The sequence below is a fragment of the Heterodontus francisci genome, chromosome X (genome assembly GCF_036365525.1).
Source record: "Heterodontus francisci isolate sHetFra1 chromosome X, sHetFra1.hap1, whole genome shotgun sequence".
Lineage (NCBI taxonomy): Eukaryota > Metazoa > Chordata > Chondrichthyes > Heterodontiformes > Heterodontidae > Heterodontus > Heterodontus francisci.
In genome coordinates this window covers 268,166-280,702 of record NC_090421.1, presented here as the reverse complement: position 1 = coordinate 280,702, position 12,537 = coordinate 268,166, and positions in this window count along the sequence as shown.

The window sequence follows — 12,537 nt, the reverse complement described above, 5'->3', positions numbered from 1 at the left end:
TGGTGAGCTGCCTTCTTGAACCGCTGCAGTCCGTGTGGGGTAGGTACACCCACAGTGCTGTTAGGAAGGGAGTTCCAGGATTTTGACCCAGCGACAGTGAAGGAACGGCCGATATAGTTCCAAGTCAGGATGGTGTGTGACTTGGAGGGGGACTTGCAGGTGGTGGTGTTCCCATGTATTTGCTGTCCTTGTCCTTCTAGTTGGTAGAGGTCGCGGGTTTGGGCCGCGCTGTCGAAGGAGACTTGGTGCGTCGCTGCAGTGCATCTTGTAGATGGTACACACTGCTGCCACTGTGCGTCGGTGGTGGAGGGAGTGAATGTTTGTAGATGGGGTGCCAATCGAGCGGGCTGCTTTGTCCTGGATGGTGTCGAGCTTCTTGTTGGAGCTGCACCCATCCAGGCAAGTGGAGAGTATTCCATCACACTCCTGACTTGTGCCTTGTAGATGGTGGACGGGCTTTGGGGAGTCAGGAAGGTGAGTTACTCGCCTCAGGATTCCCAGCCTCTGACCTGCACCACCACCTTCTCGAGGGCAATTAGGGGGATGGGCAACAAGTGCTGGCCCGGCCAGCGACGCCCCACATCCCGTGAAAGAATATTGAAAAGGAAAGAGCCACAGCTGACTTCTGAATGGTTAACAAATTAGGGGAAGCCATCAGTCTGGATTCCTGCTCCCGGTCGCCACCTGGTGACCTTTGATGGGAACTGCCTGCACGGATGGAGATTGGAGAAAAGACAGCCTGGGTACTGGGCTCTCATCGAGTCGCAGTCACACAGCACAGAAACAGGCCCTTCGGCCCATCGTGTCTGTGCCGGCCATCAAGCACCTATCTATTCTAATCCCATTTTCCAGCACTTGGCCCGTAGCCTTGTATGCTATGATGTTTCAAGTGCTCATCTAAATACTTCTTAAATGTTGTGAGGGTTCCTGCCTCTACCACCCCCTTCAGGCAGTGTGTTCCAGATTCCAGCCACCCTCTGGGTGAAAAAAAATCTTTCCTCAAATCCCCTCTAAACCTCCTGCCCCTTTCCTTAAATCTATGCCCCCTGGTTATTGACCCCTCCGCCAAGGGAAAAAGATTCTTCCTATCTAACCTATCTCCTACCTCGTAATTTTGTATACCTCAATCAGGTCCCCCCTCAGCCTCCTCTGCTCTAAGGAAAACAACCCTCACCTATCCAGTCTCTCTTCATAGCTGAAATGCTCCAGCCCAGGCAACATCCTGGTGAATCTCCTCTGCACCCTCTCCAGTGCCCAGAACTGTACACAGTACTCCAGCTGTGGCCTAACTAGTGTTTTATACAGCTCCATCATAACCTCCCTGCTCTTATATTCTATGCCTCGGTTAATAAAGGCAAGTATCCCATATGCCTTCCTAACCATCTTATCTACCTGTGCTGCTGCCTTCAGTGATCTATGGACAAGTACACCAAGGTCCCTCCGACCCTCTGTACTTCCTAGAGTCCTATCATCCATTGTATATTCCCTTGCCTTGTTAGTCCTCCCAAAATGCAACACCTCACGCTTCTCGTGATTAAATTCCATTTGCCACTGCTCCGCCCATCTATAGTTCCCTGTAATCTAAGGCTTCCCTCCTCACTATTTACAACACCACCAATTTTCGTGTCATCTGTGAACTTACTGATCATACCTCCTATATTCACGTCTAAATCATTAATGTACACTACAAAGATATACTCTACAAATAATATACACTTACATGAAGGAGTTCAGAGGGCCAACCAGAGCTGCTGAAACCCTCATCCGCACCTCCGTTGCCTCCAGACTCTATTCCGATGCTCCCCCCCCCCGCCCCCCCCCGGATGGTCTCCCTTCTCACAGAGGGTCAGAGAGATCTTGGTGTCATTGTCCATAGATCACTGAAGGCAGCAGCACAGGTAGATAAGGTGATTAGGAAGGCATATGGGATACTTGCCTTTATTAGCTGAGGCATAGAATGTCAGATCTGGGCACCACACTATAGGAAAGATCCAATTCAAGAGTGAACTATACAGTAAATGGAAAAGTCCTGGGGAAAATTGATGTTCAGAGAGATTTGGGTGTTCAGGTCCATTGTTCCCTGAAGGTGGCAACGCAGGTCAATAGAGTGGTCAAGAAGGCATACGGCATGCTTTCCTTCATCGGACGGGGTATTGAGTACAAGAGTTGGCAGGTCATGTTACAGTTGTATAGGACTTTGGTTCGGCCACATTTGGAATACTGCGTGCAGTTCTGGTCGCCACATTACCAAAAGGATGTGGATGCTTTGGAGAGGGTGCAGAGGAGGTTCACCAGGATGTTGCCTGGTATGGAGGGCGCTAGCTATGAAGAGAGGTTGAGTAGATTAGGATTATTTTCATTAGAAAGGCGGAGGTTGAGGGGGGACCTGATTGAGGTGTACAAAATCATGAGAGGTATAGACAGGGTGGATAGCAAGAAGCTTTTTCCCAGAGTGGGGGATTCAATTACTCGGGGTCACGAGTTCAAAGTGAGAGGGGAAAAGTTTAGGGGGGATATGCGTGGAAAGTTCTTTGGGCAGAGGGTGGTGGGTGCCTGGAACGCGTTGCCAGCGGAGGTGGTAGACGCGGGCACGATAGCGTCTTTTAAGATGTATCTAGACAGATACATGAATGGGCAGGAAGTAGTGAGATACAGACCCTTAGAAAATAGGCGACATGTTTAGATAGAGGATCTGGATCGGCGCAGGCTTGGAGGGCCGAAGGGCCTGTTCCTGCGCTGTAATTTTCTTTGTTCTTTGTTCTCCCCACCCTCTGGAAACTTCAGCTCGTCTGAGACTCTGCTGCACCTCACCCCACCACCCACACCCCCCCCCCCCCCCACCACCCTGTGTCCCGACTCCTGCTTAGTCCCTTTCCCCCTGTTGCTCACTGACCTATACCTGCACCTGGTCTGGCAACACCTTGATTTAAAAACTCGCATACTCCTGTTCAAATCCCCCCCCCCCCCCCCCGCCTCCCCCCATCCGTCCTCCTCCTCCTTGCTCCCCCCCACCCACACATTTCACTATCTCTGTAACCTCCTCCAGCCCCTACCGCCCTCCGCAAACTCCGCTCTCCTCAATTCCTCCAAAACAGTCCAAAACTAGGGGGTGTGGGGGGGCCGTCCTCAATATAAGACACGGTCGCTAATAAATCCAATCGGGGAATTCAGGAGAAACGTCTTCACCCGGAGAGCGGTGAGAATGTGGGGACTCGCTACCCACAGGGAGTGGGTTGAGGGCGAACGGAGTAGATGCATTTAAGGATGGGGAGGGGGGAAGCTGGAGATAAACACACGAGGGAGAAAGGGATAGAAGGACGTGGGCGGAGGGGGGGGGGGGGTGGTCGGGGAGATGAAGTAGGGTGGGGCGTTGGGAGGAGGCTCGTGCAGAGCAGAAACGCCAGCACGGATAGGATGGGTCGAACGGCCTGGTTTCTGCGGCGTGAAATTCTGATGTAGTTGTCGCCTTTCGTGCGGCCACGCGGGGTGGGGTGGGGGGGGGGTGCGTTGGTGGTGAATCTCGGCAGAGAGATAGAGAGAGGGAGAGACAGAGAGGGAGAGACAGAGTGCGGAGGCAGCTGTAAATCGCACCTGATGTACTTTGCGGTTTGAGAACCACTCCATGTTGGTTAGCTGGCTTCTATGATGTTTCCTCTCTGCAGCAGTGCCCCATCCCTCACTTTGATGAGCTCATATATATCTTTGACACCCGCCTCGATCCCACGTCCCAGAAACTGCTGAAAATCGTACCTCTGTCTATCTCTCTCTCTCTCTCTCTCTCTCTCCCTCTCTCTCTCTCACACACGCAGCTTAACCCTCCCTCTCCGGGGCTGCGCAGAAATGCAACTGCAGGAGTCACAGCAGCCAATTTGCGCACAGCAAGCTCCCACAAACAGTAAGCGACTGGATAATCTGTGGTTTAGTGATGTTGGTTGAGGCGTAAATATAGTCCCCAGGATACCGGGGTGTGGGGGTGGGGGGGGGGGGAATTACCCCCCCCCCTTGCTTTCTTTTCCAAATTGCGGCACTCCCTCAGTACTGACCCTCCGACAGTGCGGTGCTCCCTCAGCACTGACCCTCCGACAGTGCGGTGCTCCCTCAGTACTGACCCTCCGACAGTCCGGCGCTCCCTCAGTACTGACCCTCCCACAGTGCGGCGCTCCCTCAGTACTGACCCTCCGACAGTGCGGCGCTCCCTCAGTACTGACCCTCCCACAGAGAGAGAGAGAGCAGGGTGTAAGGGAGAGAGAGCAAGAACATAGAGAGACACAGCACCAGAGATAAGAAGAGATGGAAAGACACACACACATACATACACACTCAGACACACACTCGCACAACTGCTCACTCAAACACAGAGAGACAAACACACTCTCTCTCTCTCTCTCACTCACACACACAGACACACATCAAAAACACTCACGCACCCACATAGAGGCACAGACACACCGAGACACAGACACACACTCAGAGAGACACATACAGACACACACAGAGAAACACACACAGAGACAGACATATACAGAGACTCACACACAGACACACACTCACACGCATACTGAGAGACACACACTCAGAAACACACACATGGACAAACACACTCACACACAGCGACACCCTCGCACAATCGCCCAGAGAGAGACACGCACTCTCTCACACGCACACACACACACACACACACAGGCTGAGACACCCTCTCTTTCACACAAACACACAGACACACGCACCCACATCACACACAGAGAGGCGCACACAGACAGAGACACTCTCACGCGAACACGCATGCACACACATCACAAACACTCATGCACCCACACAGAGGCACGTACAACCACACACACACACACACACACATGCAGACACACGGACACACATCCACTCACGCACACAGAAGCACACGCAGACAGAGAGACACACACGCTCTCTCTCTCTCTCTCTCTCTCGGTCCCCGTCCTCTTACTTGCACTGAATTAAAAGTCAAAATCGTTAAATGAAAATATATATTAAATGATCAGAGACAGCCCACATCTCCCCCCAGGAGCACAGCTGTGCTACAACAGCTAACCTACCAAAATCTCAATCAGTTTCCACGACCGACTGCATATCAGAGAAATGATCCAGCACAGGGAGGAGTCCATTCGGCCCTTCATGCCCTTGCCCGGCTCTTTGGAAAGATCTATCCGATTAGTCCCCCGCTCCTGCTCTTTTCCCCCACCCCCCACCATCCCTGCAAGTTTTTCCCCCTTCCAGTATTTATCCAATTCCCCCCCCCCCCCTTCTGAAAGTTACTATTGAATCTGCTTCCACCTCCCTTTCAGGCAGCGCGTTCCAGATCACAACAACTCCCCCGCGTTAAAATAAAAATTCTCCTTCTCTCTCTCCCCCGTCTGGTTCTTTGGCCGATTATCTTAAATCTGTGTCCCCCTGGTTACCGACCCTCCCCGACACTGGAGACAGTTTCTCCCTCTCCCTCTCTCTCTCTCTCTACTCTATCCAAACCCCCCCCCCCCCCCCCCCCACCCTCCTGATTCCGAACACCTCCATTAAATCTCCCCCTTAACCTTCTCTGCTCCGAGGAAGAACAATCCCAGCTTCTCCCGGTCGCTCCGCATTGACTGAAGCCCCTCGTCCCCCCCCCCCCCCCCCCGGACCGTTCTGGTCAATCTCCTCCGCACCCCCGCCACCACCACCACCCCCCCCCCCCCCCACCTCTCCGAGGCCCCGACATCCTCCCGAAAGAGCATTGCCCGGAATTGGGGACACGATACGTCAGCCGGAGAGGATGGGGGGTGGGGGGGGGAGGTGGGGAGTGGGTGGTGCGGAGGGGGTCTGGCCAGTGTCTTATAAAGGTTTCACTTAAAGGTTTTCCATTTATAAAGGCAAGGATCCCGGACAGTTTTTTTCAAAAGTGCACAGGCTTCTCAACTCGTCTTGACACCTTCAATTCGTGTACATGCGCCCACCCTCAGGCTGCCTCCTGTCTGCCCATTTCACCAATCTGTGTGGCCCTGAATTCTGCTAATATACTCCTTCCCCCACCCCCCCCCCCCCCCCCCCACCCCCACAAGAGCCCACAACATACACGCAGCAGTATAATGTACCCTTTCTGCCAGGACTGTACCCCAGTGTTACACAGTGACAGACCTGTCCCCACCAGTACTGTACCCCAGTGTTATACAGTGACAGACCTGTCCCCACCAGTACTGTACCCCAGTGTTATACAGTGACAGACCTGTCCCCACCAGTACTGTACCCCATTGTTATACAGTGACAGACCTGTCCCCACCAGTACTGTACCCCAGTGTTATACAGTGACAGACCTGTCCCCACCAGTACTGTACCCCAGTGTTATACAGTGACAGACCTGTCCCCACCAGTACTGTACCCCAGTGTTATACAGTGACAGACCTGTCCCCACCAGTACTGTACCCCAGTGTTATACAGTGACAGACCTGTCCCCACCAGTACTGTACCCCAGTGTTATACAGTGACAGACCTGTACCCACCAGTACTGTACCCCAGTGTTGGACAGTGACAGACCTGTCCCCACCAGTACTGTACCCCAATGTTGTACAGTGACAGACCTGTCCCCACCAGTACTGTACCCCAGTGTTATACAGTGACAGACCTGTCCCCACCAGTACTGTACCACAGTGTTATACAGTGACAGACCTGTCCCCACCAGTACTGTACCCCAGTGTTGTACAGTGACAGACCTGTCCCCACCAGTACTGTACCCCAATGTTGTACAGTGACAGACCTGTCCCCACCAGTACTGTACCCCAGTGTTATACAGTGACAGACCTGTCCCCACCAGTACTGTACCCAAGTGTTATACAGTGACAGACCTGTCCCCACCAGTACTGTCCCCAGTGTTATACAGTGACAGACCTGTCCCCACCAGTACTGTACCCCAGTGTTATACAGTGACAGACCTGTCCCCCACCAGTACTGTACCCCAGTGTTTATACAGTGACAGACCTGTACCCACCAGTACTGTACCCCAGTGTTGTACAGTGACAGACCTGTCCCCACCAGTACTGAACCCCAGTGTTGTACAGTGACAGACCTGTCCCCACCAGTAGTGGACCCCAGTGTTATACAGTGACAGACCAGTACTCTACCCCAGTGTTATACAGTGACAGACCTGTCCCCACCAGTTCTGTACCCCAGTGTTATACAGTGACAGACCTGTATGTAGCCCACACAAGAACACACCCTGAACACTGAGCCAGAGTCTCAAATAAATTCATTGCCTGCTGTAGAGCAATGCAAAGGTGGGTTGCAGTCCCTTGAAGGGGGCCAGCTGCAAGCAAATTGTTTTTTTCCCGCTGTTTAGTATCCAGCGGGGACCGCTGGTGGTTCTAGGGACAGATGAGGCTGGAGGAAACTGCCAGCTGTTGAGCAAAGTGCAAGCCAACACACACAGCCGCCTTCTCCCAATTAGTCATAAAGAATTTTGCCCATTTGGTCTAATTCTGCTGGTTTAATGTGAGTTTTATGCAGTATTAGCCACAGTGGAAGGATTACAGTTCCTCACACACCATCTGATCGTGGACGTGTACTGAGTCTCTGCTGCGCTCTCTCTCTCTCTCTCTCTCTCTCTGCAGGCACTAAACATTAATGGGACAACAGATAACACAGCACATGCCTGCTGAACTTTAATTACAGAGAGAGAGAGAGAGAGAGAGAGAGAGACGGGGTGAGGGCGAGGGAAAGGGGTTGGTTCTTGCGGTCAACAGAAAGATAGAGGCAGAGAGGGGTCAGATGCGAGCGAGAGATGAGGGGACAGGGAAACTAAGAGAGTTAGAAACAGACAGTGAGAGATAAGGAGGGAGATGGGGTGAAAAGAGGGCACGAGAATTAAGGGAGAGGGAAAGAGAGAGGAGAAACAGAGCGATAGATAGAGAGAGAGAGAGAGAGATGGGGGACAGAGAGACAGATAGGGAGAAGGAGAGATAGGAGGAGAGACACAGAGAGAGTTAGAGACAGAGGGGAAGAGAGACAGAGAGAGCATAGAGGAGAGTTAATGAACAGAGACTGCGAGAGAGATAGGAGAGAGAGACAGAGAGGGGGAAAAGGGAGAGAGGGCGACAGCAGAGTTAGAGAGAGAGAGGGACAGAGGGAGGGAGTGAGAGAGAGAGAGAGAGAGGGAGAGAGGGAAAATATTGAGAGAGGGAGACAGAGCAAGTGAGAAAAAGACAGGGCAAGACAGAGACAAAGGGACAGAGAGGGAGAGAGAGAGAGAGACAGAGACAGAGAGAGTGAGAGAGAGAGAGAGAGAGAGACAGAGACAGCGGGACAGAGAGAGAGTGAGAGAGACGGACAGAGAGAGAGAGAGACAGAGCCAGCGGGACAGAGAGAGAGTGAGCGAGAGGGAGACTGACAGAGGGACAGAGAGAGAGAGAGAGAGACTGAGGGACAGAGAGGGAGAGACAGAGGGGGAGAGAGAGGAGAGAGAGAGAAAGGCAGAGACTGAGGGACAGAGAGAGAGAGGGAGAGAGGGAGAGAGGGAGACTGATAGAGGGACAGAGAGGGAGAGAGGGAGAAAGGCAGAGTCTGAGGGACAGAGAGAGAGAGGGACAGAGAGAGACGGTACTCGTGGGTACAGGTCTGCACAGAGAGAAGGAAAGAAAATTAGGATAGGGAGAGAGGGAGAGATGGGGAAGATGGAACATGAAAGGGAGAGATAGAGAGGGAAGATTACATTGGATCATGGGATTTGCAGGGCTGCAGGGGGAGGAGGTGGAGGTTTGGGTTGGGTCCAGCCCGTTCTTAATGCTGCTGCACGGACAATGTTCGCTGGACAATGACTTAGCAAAGGCTGATCCTCCGATAAAGATGATTCTGTCCAGATGTTGCCCTGATGTTTTTTTGCAGGTGAAGGAACAATCTGCACATAAACAGCATCCCACAAAGAGCAATGTGTAAAAATGACCCGGGTCATCTGTGTTCGGTGTCGGTTGAGGGGCAGATGTTGCTCCCAGGACATGGGAGAGAATTCCCCTCAACCGACCCCGCTCACCTCCCTAACAGAGACCGTGGGATCTTTTACTCCCGCCGGAGGGGGCAGACGGGGGGCCCTCGGTTTAATGTCTCATCTGAAAGACGGTTCCTCCGACAGCGCGGGGCTCCCCCGGTGCCGTCGGAGGGTCAGTGCCGAGGGAGCTCCGCGCCGTCGGAGGGTCAGTGCTGAGGGAGTGCCGCACTGTCGGAGGGTCAGTGCTGAAGGAGCGCCGCACTGTCGGAGGGTCAGTACTGAGGGAGCGCCGCGCTGTTGGAGGGTCAGTACTGAGGGAGCGCCGCACTGTCGGAGAGTCAGTGCTGAGGGAGTGCCACACTGTCGGAGGGTCAGTGCTGAGGGAGTGCACACTGTTGGAGGGTCAATACTGAGGGAGTGCCGCACTGTCGGAGAGTCAGTACTGAGGAAGTGCCGCACTGTCGGAGGGTCAGTACTGAGGGAGTGTCGCACTGTCGGAGGGTCAGTACTGAGGGAGCGCCGCACTGTCGGAGGGTCAGTACTGAGGGAGCGCCGCACTGTCGGAGGGTCAGTACTGAGGGAGTACCGCACTGTCGGAGGGTCAGTACTGAGGGAGTGCCGCACTGTTGAGAAGGCAGTAAAATTTCTTCACTATACCCTCTTCCTTAAAACCCACAATTTAATTCCCTTCCTCTGACATGTCACACAGGCACAGTAAACAGGCCGTTCGGCCCATCTGCTCTGTGTTGGTGTTCCTGCTTCACACGAGTCTCCTCCCACCCCATACGTCATCTCCCCCACCCCCCCACCCCATCACCATATCCTCCTGTTCCCTTTCTCCCTCGTGTGTTTATCCAGCTTCCCCCTTCACTGCATCTACACTGTTCGCCCTCAACCCACTCCCTGTGGTAGCGAGTCCCCACATTCTCACCACTATCCGGGTGAAGACGTTTCTCCTGAGTTCCCCGATTGGATTTATTCGTGACCGTCTTATATTGATGGCCCCCCTGGTCCTGACCTCTCCCCCTGTCAGGTAGAAACTCCTTCTCTACGTCTACCCTGTCGAAACCCCTTCATTCTGGAGACAACAGCCCTAGCCTAGTTTGATCTTTCTTCATAGTTATAATTTTCCTTCACTTCTATATTCCTTGCCTCTAATTATAGACCCAAGCAAACATACTGCTTTTTGAAAAGACTATCTTATCACCTTGTCCTGCTACCCTTATGAATTTGTGCCTACTTCTCTCACCTCTCCCCCCATCTGCTCCTCCCTCCCTCTCTCCCCCTTCCCTATCTCTCTTTCTACCTCCCTCTCCCCGTCTCTCTCTCTCTCTCTCCCCCATCACTTTCTGACCCCCCCCCCCGCCGCCCCTCCACCCACTTTCTCCCCTTTCGCAGAATCGCACTCCCTCCCCTCTCCTTCTCCCTCTCCCTCTCTCTCCTCGTCTCACTGACCTTCCCCCCACCCTCTCTCCCCACATCCCCCCCTTACCCCAGCCTCCCAATATTTTCTGCTCCCTCCATCCCTCGGTACCACTGCCGGAGCCGTCTCAGTAACGATCATTAAAAAAAACCCAATCCTGTTGGATTGAGAGAAGGTGATTTGTGTCAGGCAGTTTAAATGCCACAGCAATTTAGACCTCTTCTGCTGTTGGCTGGAACTCTGCAGTTTATCACTGCAGTGTTTTGATTTGAATTCCACACAGCTCGTGACTGCACCATCCGCACGTCTTGAATAATAAACGCAGGCTCCCCCACCCCCGCCCCCCCCCGCCCCTCATCACACCATTAGTTCCCCCATCACCACAAAACCAACCGCCCTCCCTCCCCGGCCCACGATACCATGTCGAAGGTCATTCAGCCAACTCCTGTCTTCCTCCTCCTCCTCGAGCCTGTTACACAGGAACAGGAGGAGGCCATTTGAACCCTTCAAGCTTCTCACTAAGTCCCCACCACCTCCCCCCCACCTCCGACAGTGCAGCGCTCCCTCAGTACTGACCCTCCAACAGTGCGCGCTCCCTCAGTCCCGAACCCTCCGACAGTGCGGCGCTCCCTCAGTCCCGACCCTCCGACAGTGCGGTGCTCCCTCAGCACTGACCCTCCGACACTGCGGCACACCCTCGGTACTGACCCTCCGACAGCGCGGCACTCCCTCGGTACTGACCCTCCGACAGTGCGGCGATCCCTCAGCACCGACACTCTGACAGTGCAGTGCTCCCTCAGCACTGACCCTCCGACAGTGCCGCACTCCCTCAGTACTGATCCTCCGACAGTGCGGCGCTCCCTCAGTACTGACCCTCCGACAGTGCAGCACTCCCTCAGTACTGACTCTCCGACAGTGCGGCACTCCCTCAGTACTGACCCTCCGACAGTGCGGCACTCCCTCAGCACCGACACTCTGACAGTGCAGTGCTCCCTCAGTACTGACCCTCCGAAAGCGCGGCGCTCCCTCAGCACTGACCCTCCGACAGTGCCGCGCTCCCTCAGTACTGATCCTCCGACAGTGCGGCGCTCCCTCAGTACTGACCGTCCGACAGTGCAGCACTCCCTCAGTACTGACCCTCCGACAGTGCGGCACTCCTCAGTGCTGACCCTCCGACAGTGCGGCGTCCCTCAGTACTGACCCTCCGACAGTGCGGCACTCCCTCAGCACCGACACTCTGACAGTGCAGTGCTCCCTCAGTACTGACCCTCCGACAGTTGCCGTGCTCCCTCAGTACTGACCCTCCGACAGTGCGGCACTCCCTTGGTACTGACCTCTGACAGCGCGGCACTCCTCAGCACCGACACTCTGACAGTGCAGTGCTCCCTCGGCACTGACCCTCTGACAGTGCCGCGCTCCCTCAGTACTGACCCTCCGACAGTGCGGTGCACATCCAAGGCAAAAGACCTCATAGAGCGTTTACCTCCGTGTTTCACATTGAGCCACGGGTAACAATGCAGGTGGACTCCTTCGAGTGCTCCGCGTTCCGCCCTGTTGTGCCATTTCCTCCCATCCGGCCTGCACCGTCCTGGATGTTTGCTCAGCTGAGCGTAGCAAACTCATCTCACAGTGCAGTCTGTGATCATCTCCAGCCAGTCTCACCCAGGACCACACCGCACGCTGTGTTTCTCCACCTGGAGCCTTAAGAGGGAGCTCCAACCCTAGTAGTTCTGTTTATAGTGCCTGCTACTTCTCAATGGAATCAGACCTGCATTCTACTCGATGTATGTACAGTTACAATATGCCCCCTCCCAGCAACTGCCCCTCATAGCACAGTGGGGGTTCATCCCACAAGTAGATGAGTCCAGACATGCGGAGCAGACTATTCCCATCTCCTGCCCTGCCTAAACATCAGCTCATCCAATCTCCTGCAGCCCCCAGTGTCCTAACTCGCACCGCGTCCCGTTCACCCGTCACCCCACCCTGTGCTCGCCCCAAAGGCTCCAGGTCCGGCCACGCCTCGAATTAAAAATTTTCATTCGTCTTTTCAAATCCCTCCAAGGCCTTCTCCCTCCTTTACCCCATCCCTCCCTATCTCCGTAACCTCCTCCGGCCCCCATGACCCTCCGAGATA